We start from the raw sequence: 17,944 nt of genomic DNA on the forward strand, positions 1-17,944 counted from the left end.
TTGGACAGATGGATGGTTGGATGGTTGGACAGATGGATGGTTGGACAGATGGATGGTTGGATGAATGGACAGATGGATGGTTGGACAGATGGATGTTTGGACAGATGGATGGGTGGACAGATGGATGGATGGATGGTTGGACCGATGGATGGTTGGACCGATGGATGGTTGGACAGATGGATGGTTGGATGAATGGACAGATGGATGGTTGGACAGATGGATGGTTGGATGAATGGACAGATGGACAGATGGATGGTTGGACAGATGGATGAATGGACAGATGGATATGTGGACAGATGGACGGTTGGACAGATGGATGGGTGGACAGATGGACGGTTGGACAGATGGATGGTTGGACAGATGGATGGGTGGATGGTTGGGTGTGGTCTGGCTCCTCTTCAGAACACGCTGCAACAGTTGATTCAGTGTCTCTTGTCAGACTTGTATTAAAGCTCTCCAACAACCGGAGCTCTTGTCTGTTCTGTTTGAATCCTTTCACACAGAATAAAATTGACTCCCCAGTCACTGAATAATTGACAACCTGGAAAATAATGAAAATAAAGAGTTTGTAAACTTTGGACAGCATGTTATAAAACATTTCACTTTGTGTTTCCCAACCTCCCAAACTCTGATTATATTTATGCACGAACATCTGAGGTGTGAGCAGCGTGTGAGTCCGACACACTCCATGTCCCTTTAGAATAAGGAAGCCAGAGTGGAATTAACTAAATTAACTCACCCAGTCTTTAAACACAGCACTAAATGAATTCAACTGCTCTCCAGAAGAGACAGGGAGTTCTGCAAGCCTTTCAGAGAGCAACAGAAGGCCGCTACCATAAAGGATGACGGGTTCAAAACAATCAATGGAAATAATAATTCTCAGTTCATTTTTATTTCCATATTGTAAAATCCAGATGTTTTATCAGAGCTGGTCAAGTTCCTGACATGTGCACATTTACCTGAAGGTTTAGCTAACGCTGCAAGAGGACGATGCTGTTGATTTTTGGTTTCCATGGTGACCCTAACAAGTTGACAATTGTTTCATTCTGAAAGACATGAGGCTCCTCGTGTGAGGAGGTCTGTCTTTAAAAGGTGCTGTTGGTTTTATCCAATGTAAATAATTAGGCCTTTTAATTAATTTGTTGAACTGTTTTTTTAAACGAAATATTGATCATTTTAAACAAGTTACGAAGTTCATGTAACATGTTTCCATCCATCCATCCATCCATCCATCATCTTTACCTGCTTCTTTGTTTTTGGGTCGCGGAGGTCACTGGTGCCCATGTCCAGCAATCACTGTGCGAGAGGTGGGGGACACCCTGGACATGTCTCCAGTCCATCACAGAGACGCATAGAGACAAACGAGACAAACAACCATTCACTCTCTCTCTCACCTAGACACAATTTAGAGTTACCAATCAGCCTAACGTGCATGTTTTTGGTCTGTGGGAGGAAACCGGAGCACCCGGAGGAAACCCACGCAGCACGGAGAGAACATGCAAACTCCACCCAGAAAGGCCCCTGGACCGGGGTTTGAACCGACAACCTGCTCCCTGAGAGGCAGCAGCTCTACCAGTTGCACCACCGTGCTGCTGTTAATCCAAATCATTGTTCCTTAATAAATAAATAAAATTAATCAATTAAATAAATAAATAACTGGTCTGGTCTCACAAAAATGTATTATCTACTGCATTAATTTCATATGGTTACATATCTAAATAATAATAATAAATAAAAAATAAAACTTTTTATATCTGGTGCATCTAAAAGGTTGTCAGGTCCTCTGGGCGGATTCAAAAATGAAATTTATTTTATTTTTTATATTTTTCTTTTGGCTCCTCCCTTCTTCTGGGGTCACCACAGTGAATTGAGTCACACGAAGAATTGGCCATTTCTTTAAATGCCGGACGCAACCACAGCCTCTGTGTGGAGCAGAGAGCTGCCAGCTAGGGTGCCCAGGGGAGCAGATGGTGGGGGTTGAGGGCCTTGCTCAAGGGCCCAGAGTGGGGCAGATGATGGTGGAGGCAGGTGTGGGTGCTTCACCTGTCCACCCACATTTTGATGTTGTCGGTACGGGGAGTTGAACCAGCGATCTTCCAATCACAGGCTCACCTTCTCTAACCTCTGCGCCACCACTTCTTCCAAAAATGAAAAGTAATAAAAAATAACACATTGTTTGTTTTTTTCATTCTTAAAGGCATTATGCTGAGGAGCTTTTAAAATTATCAATTGTTTAAAATATTATTTTTCATTTTTGAATCCGTCCAGAGGACCTGACTTTGTTGGATCTTTCTACCTGGATTGTTGAGCATGCACCAGGACATATCTGGTGTGATAAAACCAGTAAACAACTGGTTTGTGTTTGACACAATACACCGACACGTTACTGGAATGGATCACTGCTGCCTCCAGCGCTGCTGAGTCGGAAGTTCTGGGTTTTTCCAGAACATCAGGATGTGTCAAACTGAATCTTGGTACAATACAGAAGTTTCTGTCTGAGGAGTTGATGCTGCGTCTCATGAATGTGGTGTTGAGATAAAAACAGACCATCAGTGTTTCTGCTCTGTGCACCGTCTTTTCATGCTCTTAGCTACCGAGCTCGTGATTTAAGTCAAAATGACTCATCTGTTCCAAAGTTTCACAGGAATGGGGATGATATGTGGGTCGTGGAGGACTTTTAGGCTGGTGTGACTGATACAAACTCTTGTGTGCTGCCGGATTCTGAACGATTAAAACAAAAGTTAAGTTTTATGACTTTATGTTTAAAAGCCGACCCAGAAAATGTTCTTGTCTGATCACAACTAGATACTGCAGGCAACCGGGTTCGTGTAGTAAAAAGGAGAACAACTTGTTAGGATTCTTTCCTTTTTCTCCATCTTCTTCCTCTGGGTCAGTGGTGGCCGACACTGGTCCTCCAGGGCCACTATCCTGCAAGTCCCAGATGTTTCCCTGCTCCTCAGCTGGTCTTCAGGTCCTACAGAAGAATGTGAGTCATTAAAATTAGATGTGTCAATGAAGAAACAGATTAAACATGCAGGACGGTGGTCCTCAGGGACCAGGGTTGGGACGTGCCAATTCACTTCCTGGTTCAGTCGTCACACCTGAGGCTCGTGAGCTCATCTACTGCGCTTCAGATCAGCACAGACCTGGTGTCCAACTCAACTGTCCCTGGTGACCAAAGTCTTCTCACAGGCATGATCAGACCTTTGTTTGTTCCTAAGGTTGTGGTTTTTTACCTGAATCCTGTGTTTAACGTGTTGTTTCCTCTCTGGTGCGCATGAAGACTGGACTGACACCACGCCAGGTGTTTTACAGAACATCTGGCTCTCCTCTGAGGTTTACTCCCCTCCTCACTGATCAAACTTGTCAAACAAGGATCACACACACCTGAAATCTCCAGCCTTCAGTGGCTCTGAGCTCGTTCAGCTTGTTTCTTATTCAGAGAGTGCAGGAACAGAAACTTTACGTACAGCAAGTCAACACCACCAACAGTTCATTAAAACAAATAAAACATCTGTTTTCACTGCGGCTAAAATCATTTTTTAAACTCCCTTTTCCAAATGAAGTAGATTAAATCTGTTCAACTCTAACGGTTTGATCCTGAGCAGAACACAGTGGATCACTAGTTCATGAAATGTTTTTGTTACAAACGTTTTGTGTTACAGAGGTCACAAGGGTGCAGGACTTCAAGGACTTGGGCTTCAGTGTCCAGGAAAACTTGGAGCTGGAGGTGAAGAACAGAGTCCAGGCAGGATGGAGAAAAGTTGCAGGAGTGATTTCAGACAAAGGTGTCAGCAAAGGTCAAAGGTCAGCACCAAAGCTCATGCTCATTAATCCAGGTATAATCCAGCAATGTTCAGTCAGGTCATCTGGACGGTTTATTTTGTTTCTTTTCGTTTCGTCCATCTAAAGGACCGTGAAGGACTGTTTTAGTTTTCTACATGGCTTTACAGGCTAGCTGTTTTAGTTTTATGTTTTTAATATAATTTTCTTTTGTTTGTTCTTCTCATTTTTCATCTCAAAAGCTCAAATAATATCTCATCTATGGCCCCAACTCTCAAATGAGTTGAAAAGGATGGTATGTGGATGCCATCTCATCTACCTGCCAGCTGTGCTCGAGGGCCTGACCACTGAGATCCTGGAACTAGCAGAAAACACGGCTCATGACAGCAGAAGAACAGGATCGTCCCTCAGCACCTACAGTTTGTCCACAGCTATGAGGAGCTCGGCAGACTGCTGGGAGGAGTGGCCATCGCTCTGGGAGGAGTTCTGCCCAGCATTCAGGTGGTCCTACAGCCCGGGGGAACTGAGAGGTCAGCTGAGTCTGGGTGGACGGATCGGACGGCATCTGCAGACAGTTTCTTAGGATCCACTGTGGGATGGACCTTTACAAGAGATCCTTCCTGTCTACAGCATCAGCATCTATAACATCTCTTAATGAAATGAGGATAACGAGTTACAACAACAAAATAATTTCCCTTTGGGATTAATAAAGTATTTTTGAATTGAATTGAATTTGAATTTTATAAGCTTTGTTTTTTGGTTGTCTACTGTCGTCATCACTCTTTGTTAAAACCAGGTTTCTCTTGTAAATGAGTCCCCGATGCTCAGTGGGACTGACCTGTAGAAATAAAGGTTGAATTTATTTATTATTTATTTACTTTTATTTAACCAGGCAAATCACACAATCTCTTCTGCAAGCGAGCTCTGGACCTGAAGGCAGACTAACACGCATGTTTTTAGTCTCTGGGAGGAAACCGGAGTACCCGGAGAAAACCCACGCAAGCACGAGAAGAACATGCAAACTCCACCCAGAAAGACCCCAGGTCCATCCGTGGATTGAACTCAGAACCTTCTTACTGTGAGGCAACAGTGCTAACCACTGATCCATCGTGCTGAATGAGTGAAGGACTTCTTCAGTCTGAGGAGCACCACCAAAGCAAACTGAATCCTACAAACAGTTCACTCCCAGAGTGGGGAAAAAACAGTTTACTGATGATAAAATGGCCTCCGGGGCCCGCCCTCTCCCCCGTCAACTCCTCTAAGGCAGACCATGCCAAAGTGGTTCAAAACACCAGCTTTGAAAAGTGGTTCAGTTTGGTTTGGTGGGCTCCTCAGACTGAAGAAGTACTTCGGTTGATAGATGAAACATCTCAGCAACAAAAGGAACCGCCCAGATGACCTGACTGAACATTGTTGAGTCAAAGGAAAAGTCCAGACAGTTGAGAGACCAGCTGTGTTGTATGGTCTGGAGACAGACATGGACAAAAAGATCTGAGGATACTTTTTACAAATCGAGTACAGTTACACACATTTGAGTTACTGAGTACTGATATAAGTACTAATAGATGACTACAATGAGGAACACCTCTAACAATTTTGTTTTAACATACAAAAAAGCCTGAGACCAACGACATCATCAAGAATGTGGACGGTACCTCGGCCGTGGGCCTGATTAACCACATGGATCAGGCATATCTGGAAGAGGTGGCACACCTTGTGAACTGGTGTGGGGAAAAGAACCTGGTTCTGAATGCCAACAAAACAAAGGAGCTCATTGTTGATGTCAGGAAAACAGAACCACATCACACGCCGCTCATAACCAACACAGAGGTGGAGGTGGTGGAGAGCTCCAGGTTCCTGGGGGGTGCACATTTAACCAATCAGCTGTCTTGGTCAAGAAACACTGGGTCCCCAGTGAAGAAAGCCCAGCAGTGTCTGAAGAGAGCACACCTCCCACCCCAGGTCCTCACTACATTCTACAGAGGAACCATGGAGAGCATCATGACCAGATGCAGACTGGAAGGATCTGAGGAGGGTGGTGAGAACGACAGAGAAGATCCTCAAGACACCCCTCCCATCCGTCCAGGACGTTGATCTCAGACGGTGTCTGACCAGAGACAGTAAAATCAAGAGAGACATCTCACACCCACAACATGGACCATTGACTCTGCTGACCTCTGGCAGGAGGTACCACAGCCTGAAGACCAGAACCACCAGGTTCTGCAACAGTTTCATCCCACGAGCTATCAGACTGCTGAACTCAGGTCACTAATGAAATGACCACAACAGCAAACACACAGGTTTGTTTTGCTATTTTTATGGGGCCTTTGCATTGACTTTCATTCATTTTTCATCATAGTCTAACCCTGACCTTTACCCTAAACCAGTACATATCTAACCCTAAACCTAACATATCCTCAATTCACACCTTAGTCCTAAAGCTAAAACCTAACCCACCAACGGGACTTCTTCTTATGGATCCTGGGCTTTGGGCCCCATAAGGAGCAGTTGGTCCTCACATTGTAGTATAAGTTGGAAAAATAGGCTTTACAAAGTAGCATAAACAAGGACACACACACACACACACACACTCTGTTTCTACACATTAAGCAGCTTTTCAGACTCATCGGTGATCCTCGATAGTAGGTTCAGAAAAAGCACAGGTTTGGTCACCTGAACTCCCAGTTCACCTCCTCTCCTCAGAATGGTGTCAAATGATGGCACCAGGTTCCCTGTGTCACTGCTGAGTCTGGGTGGATGTTGGACAGCTGGACTGACTCATCTTTTCTGGTTGATTACTCCCATGCTGCTCTCATCCTTCTCAATAGTTTAGTTTGACCTCAGTGGTGACCCATACTGGATATAGGTCTTCATCCTCTTGAGACAAGACGGTGAGGAAGCTCAGGTTCTAATCTTTACCTTCCCTGGACCCTCTTCTGCTTAGTTTTTCAATTTGAAATATCTCCTCACAACTTCTTTGTGTTTATTGGTGGTTATCAAACAACTATATTTTGTATTACTGCCTACAGCTGGTGAGGGATCTGTGGGAAATATCAAACTCCATCTACACGGCTGACGGTTCTCCTCTTCTACCATCTGACTGAGAGGTAAACGTCACGCTGCTTCAACGTGGTATTGATCTTGTGCTGTTACAACCTCTTTGAGTCCATGGGGTAACAGTGCACACCCAGAACTGTATGGGTGCATCGCTGGTCATAATGTTTTGCCTCATTTGGTGTGTTGATGAGGGTGAGATAAAACTTTTTCCTCCATGAGGGGAGCTGCTGTGTGTGTGCATGTGTGTGTGCATCTTCTCCAGCTTTAAGTAAACGTGTTCACTGTAAAGGCCGTGTCTGTGAGGGAAGCAGGAAGTGGTGCGTTCAGGGTGCGTTTGTTTATCTCTCCTCAGCAGAGTCCCTGACTTCAGACGAGGAGTCGGCTCGTCTCTTCCCCTCCTCTGCTGCTCATCACATCATCAAACCTGACAGCTCTCGTCGAAGCTCGGCCCTGTCTTCTCCTCGCTCAGCCTCCGTTCTGCCCTGAGGGCTTCTCTCCTTCTCACACTCACATTTTCTTCCACTTTGCTCTGCCTTCCCACCACATCGTGTTGCGGCTTTTCAAAGACGCAACCTTTCCCTTTTTTTCTTTAAGAGAATATGGACAGAAATGTCAAAGTTCTGCTTTCTGTCTGGGTCAACAGTTTTTTTTTTCCTTTTTTATTGGATCGGGTTCAAGAACCTTCAGATCTATCCGGGTTGTGCCGCTGGCCTTTTGTAAGTTTCACAAGAAGCTTCAGCAAAGCAACAATCTCAGAATCGGCGAGTAAATACAGGAAGTTAAAACCAGAACGATGGGACATTTTCCACAGTTTTCAACAATCCCTAACTGTTGATTTATTAAGGCTGAAAACAGCATTTTAAATATTTGGTCACAGTAAACTGTACGGTGTAAACAGATGCTGAAAAATAAAAGTGTTTCTTTAGACCACCATGAGATTTAGATGGAACAGGTGAGGAACAAACGGGCCTGTTTGGAGACTTTACAGCAGAAACATCATTTAAAGTTTAACGGGTCACAGAACGTTGGACCTCACATGACTCAGTTTTTACATCGTCCCAGTTTAAGTTTGAAGGTTTTACTGCAAAATGTTCAGATTGTGATGATGTCACACTATTGAAAACATTTCCTACTTCCACAAACTTTACACTTGTCGTATAGTTTTGATGGCTATAATGTATAAGAGGAAAAAAGCCGATGGGTCAGGGGTCCTGGTCAGGGTTCAAGTCTAGGGTCAAAGGTCAGGGGTTTAGGGTCAAGGTTAGGTTTATTGACTGTCTCTTATAGGACTGATGGTTTTCTCTAATACCTTCAGGACAGAGTGCGCAGCCAAACTCTCACTCTCAGTCTGAGTCTCAGCTCATCAAATCCAAGGTGGTTTTGTTATTTCATACATAAAACTCTGAAAAAACATTAATATTTAAACTTGAACACCAGTCTTCTACCATCTATGCTTTTGAATGTTTGTTGTGCATTCATTCATTCATTCATTCATTCATTCATTCATTCATTCATTCATTCATTCATTCATTCATTCATTCATTCATTCATTCATTCATTCATTTATTCCCAATGACTGAGGTTTACTTCCAAGTCTTAATTGCTGCATTGTCCCTTCCTTCATGCCCGTATTATAACCAGTGCTGTCAGGGAGTGACAGACACAGAAGTCTGGTTACCATAGTAACCCTAATGAGCCACCAGTAATAGTTTTATTGTGTCTTCTGATCTTGGTTCTCATTACTCTTATTTGCAGTTTTTATGTCAAACGTTTGCCTTTTTGTCAACTTCGATTATTACAGAAACTCCAAAATCCCTGATGGGCTTTGAAGAAGAACGATGATGGATGATTGAGGTTCAGGAAGTGGCTGCATCAACATCCATCCATCCATCCATCCATCCATCCATCATCTTTACCCGACTCTTCCTTTCTGGGTCACAGGGGTCACTGGTGCCCATGTCCAGCAGTCACTGTGCAAGAGGAAGGGGGACACCTGGACAGGTCTCCAGTCCATCACAGGGACACGTAGAGACAAACAACCATTCACTCTCTCTCTCTCACTTAGGGACAATTAGAGTTACCAATCAGCCTAACATGCATGTTTTTGGTCTGTGGGAGGAAACTGGAGTACCTGCAGAAAACCCACGCAGCACGGAGAGAACATGTAAACTCCACCCAGAAAGGCCCCCAACCAGGATTTGAGCCAGCAACCTTCTCGCTGAGAGGCAACAGCTCTACCAGCTGAGGCACCGTGCCGCCCCTGCATCAACATCCTCCAACCTAAAATCTAATTTTAAATTACTGTATATTCTTTTTCATTGCGATTGTTTTATTTTTAAAATGTTTGTCTGTTGCTCTGCAGGTTCGTCTGACTGAAAAACATAAAGCACAATTTATCAATGCTGCATTTTCAACCCTCAACTGTAAAATGTAATCAAACTTTTTATTTTTTGTCAGAACTTCTCGTTGCAGGAGTAAAATGTGCCAAACCAGAACGTTAGGTACAAGTATAATAAAATCAGAATTACACAACACTTAGCACGCTTCCAGTGAAGAACTGCGTGGCGTCTTGGTCAGAAATGTGTTTACGAATCGTCACATTTTGTTTCTGCACGAGACCAGGCTGAACTTCTGCACGCCTCTTTCTTTTGTTCACTTTGATGGAAGCTGGCACATCCTGAGTTTTGTACGGCCACGGTTCAGCTTGCTTGAAATCCTCTGAATGAGATTTTGGTCAGGACTCACTTATTGATTGTTTGTTTGATTGTTTGAAACATTCTTTCTTTTTCTGCTGTGTGCTGTTGTCGAGTGTTTGCTTTGGGTCGGCTGGAAATCTCTGGACCTTCACCTCAGATTAAGCCTGGCCGAGGTCTGGACGTGTGCCGGGAACACTCAAAAAAAAAAATAGTGTTTTCCATCAGTTTTTGTTTCAGCTTACAAAGAAAAACGAGGAAAGGAGAAGCAGAATAAATTCTGATCATCACGTGTTGTTTGCCTCATGCGTCAACAGTGAAGTTGTAAAATAATTTATTTTATCTTTGCACTTGTTTCATGAACTTGTGCAGTTTAACTTCTTATAAAATAATTATTCCTGTTTCATCAGAGATGTGTTGCAGTTGCTGGCTGGTGGACAAATTAGGCACATAAAACGTGCACTAAAATGCAAAACAGCCCCTAGACAACAAGTTTTAAAATGTCCCTAATTTACAAACCTTTAGGAGGAGCGGAGGTTTGAGTTAAAGTAGATAATGAGAGCCGTGGCCTCAGTTTTACTTTTGAACATGTTTCTTTTCAAATCAAGCCTTTTAAACTTTAAACGTGCCACGCTGATCTGTTCTCTTAGTGTTTCTACATTCTTAATAATCACACACGCGCTAAACCGCTGTCCTGACACGAAACATTATGCAACAGCGTTTGTTCTCGAGCAGTTATTCTCACCACAGCTCACGAGGGAACGCTCCTTCACCCAGAACATCAGCAGCATTTTAAACAGTTGGACAAAACGCTTCAAAACACGTATGGACTGAAAACGAAGAGGAGCTCGGAGTCCCTGGCTCAGACGTGGGTGACTAGAGGCCCCGCCTTAGAGCCAGACCTGTGGAGGGGCTCGGTGGCGAGTCCTTGGTGACCAGGTTTCTACCATGGATCAACTCACGATAAACGATAAATTAATTGATCGCATGATAAATGAAAATGATCAACCTCATTTTCTTTTATCAGTTTATCGTTTCTTCGTGTCTCTCTTTCTACTGAAGACTCTGGATGACAAAAAGCTCAACTCCGGTGCTCTTCACTGACCCCTTCCCTTCGCTTTCCTCTTTAAAATCCATTTTAATCGTCCAAAATCATGTTTTTGGATCGTTAAAAGCAGCTAAGCTATGAACTAATCTAACAGACCAACCTCGGAAAAACGTCCGTCTTGTCAAAGCTGTAAAAATCATGGTTGAAACTTGTGCCTTCGTGTAAAATGTTGTTTTTCTCTGCAAAAAAGAAGCTGAGAACTTGTTTCCTGATTTTTTCAATTAAAAGCTTTGTGTGAAAAATGCTATGCTAAAGAGCTCAAACCAAACCGAGCGTCTGCCATTTTTCTTATTGACACACTGCTCGCTCCCTCACTATCCATCTTTCGGTTTAAACCATCTTATACGGCCATCCAGTGACCAAAAAAGGTACTACACTCAAATGAACCAACATTTCTTCTTAAATTTGATAATAATTACTAATTGTCAAATTTCAATCAATATTATAATTTATCGCAATAATTTGAGGCAATTAATCGCCTAGCAAAATTTGTCATTGTGACAGGTCAACATGGGTTTACCTCCCTGTGGGCCACCACCTGCAGGAGGGGCTATGCGGGTCAGGTGCACAGTGAAATGGGGGACAGCTAAAGGCGGGAGCCTTGGTGCTCTGACCCGGGCTTACCAAAGCTGGCTTTGGAACATGGAACCAGACCTCTCTGGTGGGGAAGGAGCCTGAGCTTGTGAGTGAGGTTGAGAGGTACCAACTAGATATAGCTGGGCTTACCTCGACACACAGGGTTGGTTCTGGAACCGATCTCCTTGAGAGGGGCTGGACCTTATTCCACTCTGGAGTTGCCCATGGTGAGAGGCACAAACTTGGTGTGGGTCTACGCTTTGCCCCCGGACTTGGTGCCTGTGTTTTGGAGTTTTCCCCGGTGGATGAGAGGCTAGCTTCCCTACACCTTCAGGCTGGAGGATGGGCTCTGATGGTTGTTTGTGTCTACACATCGAACAGCAGTTCAGAGTATCCAGACTTCTTGGAGCCCTTGGCAGGGGTGCTAGAAGGTGCTCCAGTTGGGGGCTCCTTTATTCTGCTGGGGGACTTCAGTGACCATGTGGGTAGCTGTAAACTGATCTCCACCTGGTGGTGAGTTGGATCAGATGGTGGGGAAAGAGGCTGGACAGACCCAGTCGACTCAAACATGTAGTGAGGGTTTGCTGAAAAAGCCTGGCAGAAGAACCCATCAGGAAGATCTTCAACTCAAACCTCCAGAAGAGCTTTAACCACATCCCAGCTGAGGTGGGGACATTGAAAAGCAAACAAATAAAAAACTAATAAAAACCTGCTTCAGATTTGTTTGTGCTGTTTGAGCAAAATGTTAAATTCTCAACTTGAAAAAGCATTATTTTCATGTCGTCATATCTTACTGACTGTGGTCTTCATTGCTACTTAAACCTGGATTTGTTAAACCTGCTTGTAATACAGGCTCAGTCCATCCATTAAACATCACGAGGTCGACTTTAAATAAGCCACAGAAACCCCTGCAGCTCCCTGACTGTTGTGTGTTGTAATAACAGACATTGTGCCGTGTTGTTGTACTGGTTCTGTGCAAAAGGGTGTGATGTTTCAGTGTAAATGGAGTCAGACAGACAGCTGGTTGTGTGAAGTAGTTTTAGATTCTCTGGGGTTCAGCTGGTCTCAGCTAGTTTCTGTCTCCTGCAGTGACCTTCACAGTTCTGTCAGTCTCAGCTCACACATCCAGGAAATCCACAGGTTGCATCCCCCGTACGGTTACAGAGCCTCCATCTAAACTCCAACCTTTTCCAACACATTATCCTTCTTACTACATCAAACCCTTGTAAGTTGCTTCTTTTCAATGCAACATCAGTTTTAACTCATCTGTCAAAGACATTTAATATTTCTGTCTTCATTAGACTTTCTTCTTTTAATACATTTTGTATATTTATTTTATGTCGTCCAACAAAATGTTCAGGAAAATGCATTTCAGTGAGATGTGTGGTTTGGTTGTCCAGAACCTTTTGTGACTGCAGCTGAGTGGACAGGTTGAGGTCAGGCAGAAGATCTAGTGCAGCTTGATGCTTGCAGATGAGACGGTGATCTGTAGTGAGAGTAGAGAGCAGGTGGAAGAGAGCCCAGAGAGGTGGAGGTGAACCCTGGAAAAGCCTGGTTTGAAAGTCAGTCGAAGTGAGACAGAATCCATGTGTTTAAACGAGATAGGTCATGATAATCACCAGTGACCTGCTCGCTGATAGACAACAGCTCTACCACTGAGCCACCGTGCCACCCCACAAACCAAATGTCCTGTATAAATCTGATTACCAACCCCACTATTCTGCAAATGATTTGTGCTTGTTAAACAAAATGCAGAACTGGTGATGTGACAATCCATGAAATGCAACATTGTCTTTATAAAAACAATCATTGTCTGTGACCAAAACTGTCTCTGTGAGAACAAAGTTGTTTTGACATCATTCCACATTTCACTGGGAGTCTTAATGGTACCACAATGCTGAGCATCATTTAAATCTGATATAATTGTGTTGGTATGGGTCCATCTTAGTTGTTCTGCTGCTGTTATATATCATCCTCCATCTTCATCCTGTCTCTGCCCCTCATCCTCAGCGTGACATCACAGCTCACTGCTCAGCAGCAACAAACGCTTGTCGTTTCTGACTTGACAGTTGCTAAAAGGCTGTCCTTGATGTGGGTCGGGTCCTCTGTGGATAACAGCCTGAAAGTGTTTAACACACAAAGTCTGGCGTCTCCTCCACTGCTGTGAGGGCACGCCTTCAGGTAGCGCTCACTCTTTTACTTCTTTCATTTAAAACACAAAGGTTTGGCAGAACAAGGCACAAATTGAACAATGTCTGATGTTCATTTTTTGGGGGATGGACCGTTGGGTTTCTCACTGAGCTGCAGATGTGGGACAACTGGTGAAAGACATCCCTCAGAATTGTGAAAAACAAGTGAGCTTTCAAATTCATTGAACTCTGTATGACTGAAATAAAGCAATGTTTAAAAACAACTGTTTACAATCCTGTAGACAGCTTGCAAATGTGCATTCTTGGCTGTGCACATATTGTTCTCCATAATATACACATTTTGGCTCGTTTTTAACCCAGCTTGGCAACCCCCTCCACATTTTCAGGGCCGACATGGTGTAGAGGCAGGGTAGCCGACTCGGGACCCAAAAGTCCCAGGTTCAATCCCCAGTCATTGAACATCTCGTGATGTCTCTGAGCAGGACACCCCATCCCCAATTGCTCCCCAGGCACTTTCAGTAGCTGCCCACTGCTCCACCTGGGGGTGGATGGGTTAAATGCAGAAAGCCAATTTTATCATTGTATGGGAACATACAATGATGACAGCACATACACATTATTGTTTATTCTGCTGAAATACACTTCACAGGTGAAGATATGCAAATTCAGAGCAGAGTCCAGTTATTCATCATCAGCATATATTTTAAGGGCCTGCATACTAAACCAGCTGTTGGTGCAGTTGCCTCAGGAACATTGTTGCAGATTGCCCCCCAGCCTTCCTGTCTGGAGTTTTCCTGCTTTTCTTGTGCACGTGGGGGTTTTCTGTGTGTGCTCCACGTTCCTCCCACAGACCAAATATATGCTTGTTAGGTTTATTAGTAACTCTAACTTGGCCCTCATTGTAATTGAGAGTGTAGACATTTTTCTGTCTCCATAAGTGTCCCTGTGATGGACTGGAGACCTGTCCAGAGTGTCCCCCTCCTCTTGCACAGTGACTGCTGGATATGGGCACCAGTGACCCCAGTAACCTGAAAATGAAGAAGTGTGTAAAGATAATGGATGGATGGCTCTAGTTGTGACAGAGTGTTGATGTATTTTTGTCTTGACGTGTCCCCGAGATGGACTGGAGACCTGTACCAGCTCCTGGTGACCCAGAAAGAGTTTCCATATCATGATCCATTTTAGAGTGTTGAACCCACGTACAGGAAGGCAGCAGGAGACTCCAAGATAAAGTAAATGTCTTCAGTTTATTTTAAATAAACTAAACAAAATGCTGATGGCAGCAAAACTTGTTTTAAGGGGAAGAAGACGAGAGGGGCAGAGTCTTCACAGGACAATCCACAGAAAGACGCTGAATAACTAAAGACACTGACGAGACATGATGACAAACACCTGGGGTGATTAGAAGCGGAGACAGGTGTGACAGGAGCTGGACACGAGGAAGAGAAACACAGGGCAGCGCAGGAGAACAGAAACCCAGAGAACCCCACAAGGTGGGTCAAGAAAATGGAAACACGAGGAAGTGGACAACCCTGCATAAGTCAAAAGATATTCAGGAGATTCCCTCGTGCACGCTGTTCAACTGAGCCGATAAAATACATCTTTAAGTTATGTTCTTTGTTTGTTTTACTCTTCAAAGATAAGCATCAATAATATAATATATTGGATAAAATGTGGCCTGATTGATGAACTAAATCAGGTTCGATATAGGATCTTATCTGGAAGTGGTCACAGTTTTGTCAGTTGTGTGAACATAGCCTAAGACTTCTTGTGGTTTGGGTCCAGACCATGGTCCGGTAGTGTAATTGTTAGCATAGCTGCCTTACATCCAGAAGGTTTTGAATCTTCGATGGGGCCTTTTGTGTGACTTTACTCCCGGTGCTGTTTAATAGTCCAGTATTTAGATATTTTGTTCTGCTCCAGGATGTGAGGGCATATTTACAGTACAGTAAACAAAAAGGGATTGTTACATAGCTTCAGTAATTTACCAACGAAGGCTCATTGCTCCATTGCCAAGACAAAACTTTCTCCTTAGATGGAAAGTTTCACTTTATGGTGCTGATTTCAGATTCTGCTGCTGTGACGTAGATCTTGCTGTCATAGTTTATGTCTTTGTATTCTCTTTGCAGTTGATTATCAGCTTTAACCTCGACGAGTTTTAATACATGTAAATTCCACCAACACAACTCCCAATGAACTCTCCACCTTTCTTTAAAGTAAAACAAAATCCTTTATGGTGCACGCTGGTGCAAGACTATAAAAGAGATGCATGAATGCACAGTTTCAAAAGCAGCTCAGAACATTCCAATATACACCGAGAACAGTTGGAGAAAATAAATCTACAACCCTGAAATTAAAATGGAAGGTTTTTATCAGCCTTGGAAAGAGCTGCTTTCTCAGCAGCGTTGTTTTGTAATGACTGAAACTGAAGGTTCAGCCTGAGAGGTAAAGGATAGAATGATAGACACACAAGCTTGGAGACCATCCAGACCATGTATGCATGACTAAGTTATCCCCGTGTGCACAGACGACAAAGGGTCTTGGCACATTCAGCAAAGTGCCTGAGAGCAACGTCTCCATCCAGAATCTGCCTCCCAGCTGCACCGCTTGGTGCCAAAGTTGTCCCGGTCCACCCTGTTCCTTCCAGCTGCAGCATCCAGGGCCAAAGCCATCAAAATCTAATATGAGCCTTTTGGATGCACCATCTAATGCCAAACATATCAAAACAAACAAAAACATGCATGTGAGTCTGCCTTCAGGCCCAGGCCTCCCTTGCAAAAGAGATCTGTGATCTCAATGGGATTTGCCTGGTTAAATAAAGGTTAATAATATCAAAACTGTAATTCAGTGAATCGCCTCAAGCCGAGCCTTTATGTTCCGACACAAATAAAGAATAAAAAGCATTTTATTTGTGTAACTGAACATAAAAAAACCTAAGAAACACGAGATAATGAAACAAGACGAGCCTCCAGTCATTCTCTTCGTACTTTATATATAAAAACGCATTGATGACAGTTCAGAGAGAACGTCAATCCAACACTGGTCAAACAGGTGTCAAGGTCTAAAACTCACTAGGGATGCACGACATGGCATTTTTGGCCGATATCCAATATACCGATATGTTAAAACTTATTTGGCCAATAACCGATGCCAATATCGATATTTTTATCGATATTTTATATACGTTCCTTTGTCAGAACATAGCCCTCTTATTTAGGCTTAGTTGCTACAAAAATTGTGCAACCGCTGTAAGAGCTGGTGACATATATTCAGTAACAGTCATATGATATGCACAGCACTTTAACTTATATTAAATGAAAAGTGTTAAATGTTATTTATCAGCATTAATCGCCTTCGATGCTGTTTCACCTGTGGAGGCTTGTTCCAGGTTCCTATAGCTGCAGTGCTGGATCCTCTGCACTCCTGTGCATGAAGGACAGACTTTTTAAAATCAAAGATTTGTGTATCCATTGTGCCGTAAGGCTAATCATGCTAACGGGGCTAACACGACGTCCAAATGTCTGTGGTAAAACTCACCGAAGTGCTATCGGCTACTAGCTTCTCAATGATATCGGGAATGACGTCTTGTAACTCGGGTAATGTTACATTGGAGAAATATCTCAGACTGGACGATGCAGCGAGGCTCAACGTAGTCCATGAATCTTCAGAATCAGACATCCTCACCAACGAAAAAAAACCTTCCACACCACCGACATTTTGAATTTTCCTCTCCGCCGTGAGATCAGGTTGGTGCGTGTGATGTCATCATGTTGTGCTGCCCCTGCAGGCATAAACAGCGCCTTTTATATCGGTGAGTAATTTTAATGGAATGGCTGATGTCCGATATAGAACTTTAACGCTAATATCGGCCGATACCATGCCGATATCGTGCATCCCTAAGACTCTCCACTGGACTGTCCTCATATACAATAACTCTTTAAAGACAGTGAGTGAACTCATGATACTGATGTGACCCAGAAGGACATCACTTGTAGAGCTGCAGAGAAACTCGATGGAAAAGGAGAAACTCTTTAATATGTTGAAGTTGATTTAACAGCCTGTGTGTGTTCATCCACTCCAACCATTACAGGGAACTATGCTTTCTACTTATATTAATTAAAAGAAGAGTTTATATATTATAAATATTATAAAGATGTTAAATTAAAAGAATAGTTTCCTCCAATGATTGGGGTGGCTGAAGATTAACATGTGTTGGCCAAGGCCACCATTGGCCACCCCCTCTCTCCTCCACTGCTCCTGGTTTTAGATAAAATTGCTAAAAAAAAAAAAAAAAAAACCAGGAAAAACTATCTCTGTTCTACACAGTGTAGCCCCTACCCCTCTATTATCTTGTACAAAAAACATTTAGGTTTACTTGCATTGCTTTTTAAATCCAGTCCAGAAAAACACTCGTCTGGAAAACAAACATTCATTATTCAAATCCTTCAGCGATACATTTGTGTACCGCTTGTTATTTCCAATTTTACTTTCTTATTTTCAAACTAATGATGAGCTAATAATTTTAAAAAGGTTGCATTTTGCTCTCACTCCCTGAGATTAACGTTCATGCTCACTGA

The sequence above is a fragment of the Nematolebias whitei genome, chromosome 6 (assembly GCF_014905685.2).
Source record: "Nematolebias whitei isolate Nwh7 chromosome 6, NemWhi1, whole genome shotgun sequence".
Taxonomy (NCBI): Eukaryota; Metazoa; Chordata; class Actinopteri; order Cyprinodontiformes; family Rivulidae; genus Nematolebias; species Nematolebias whitei.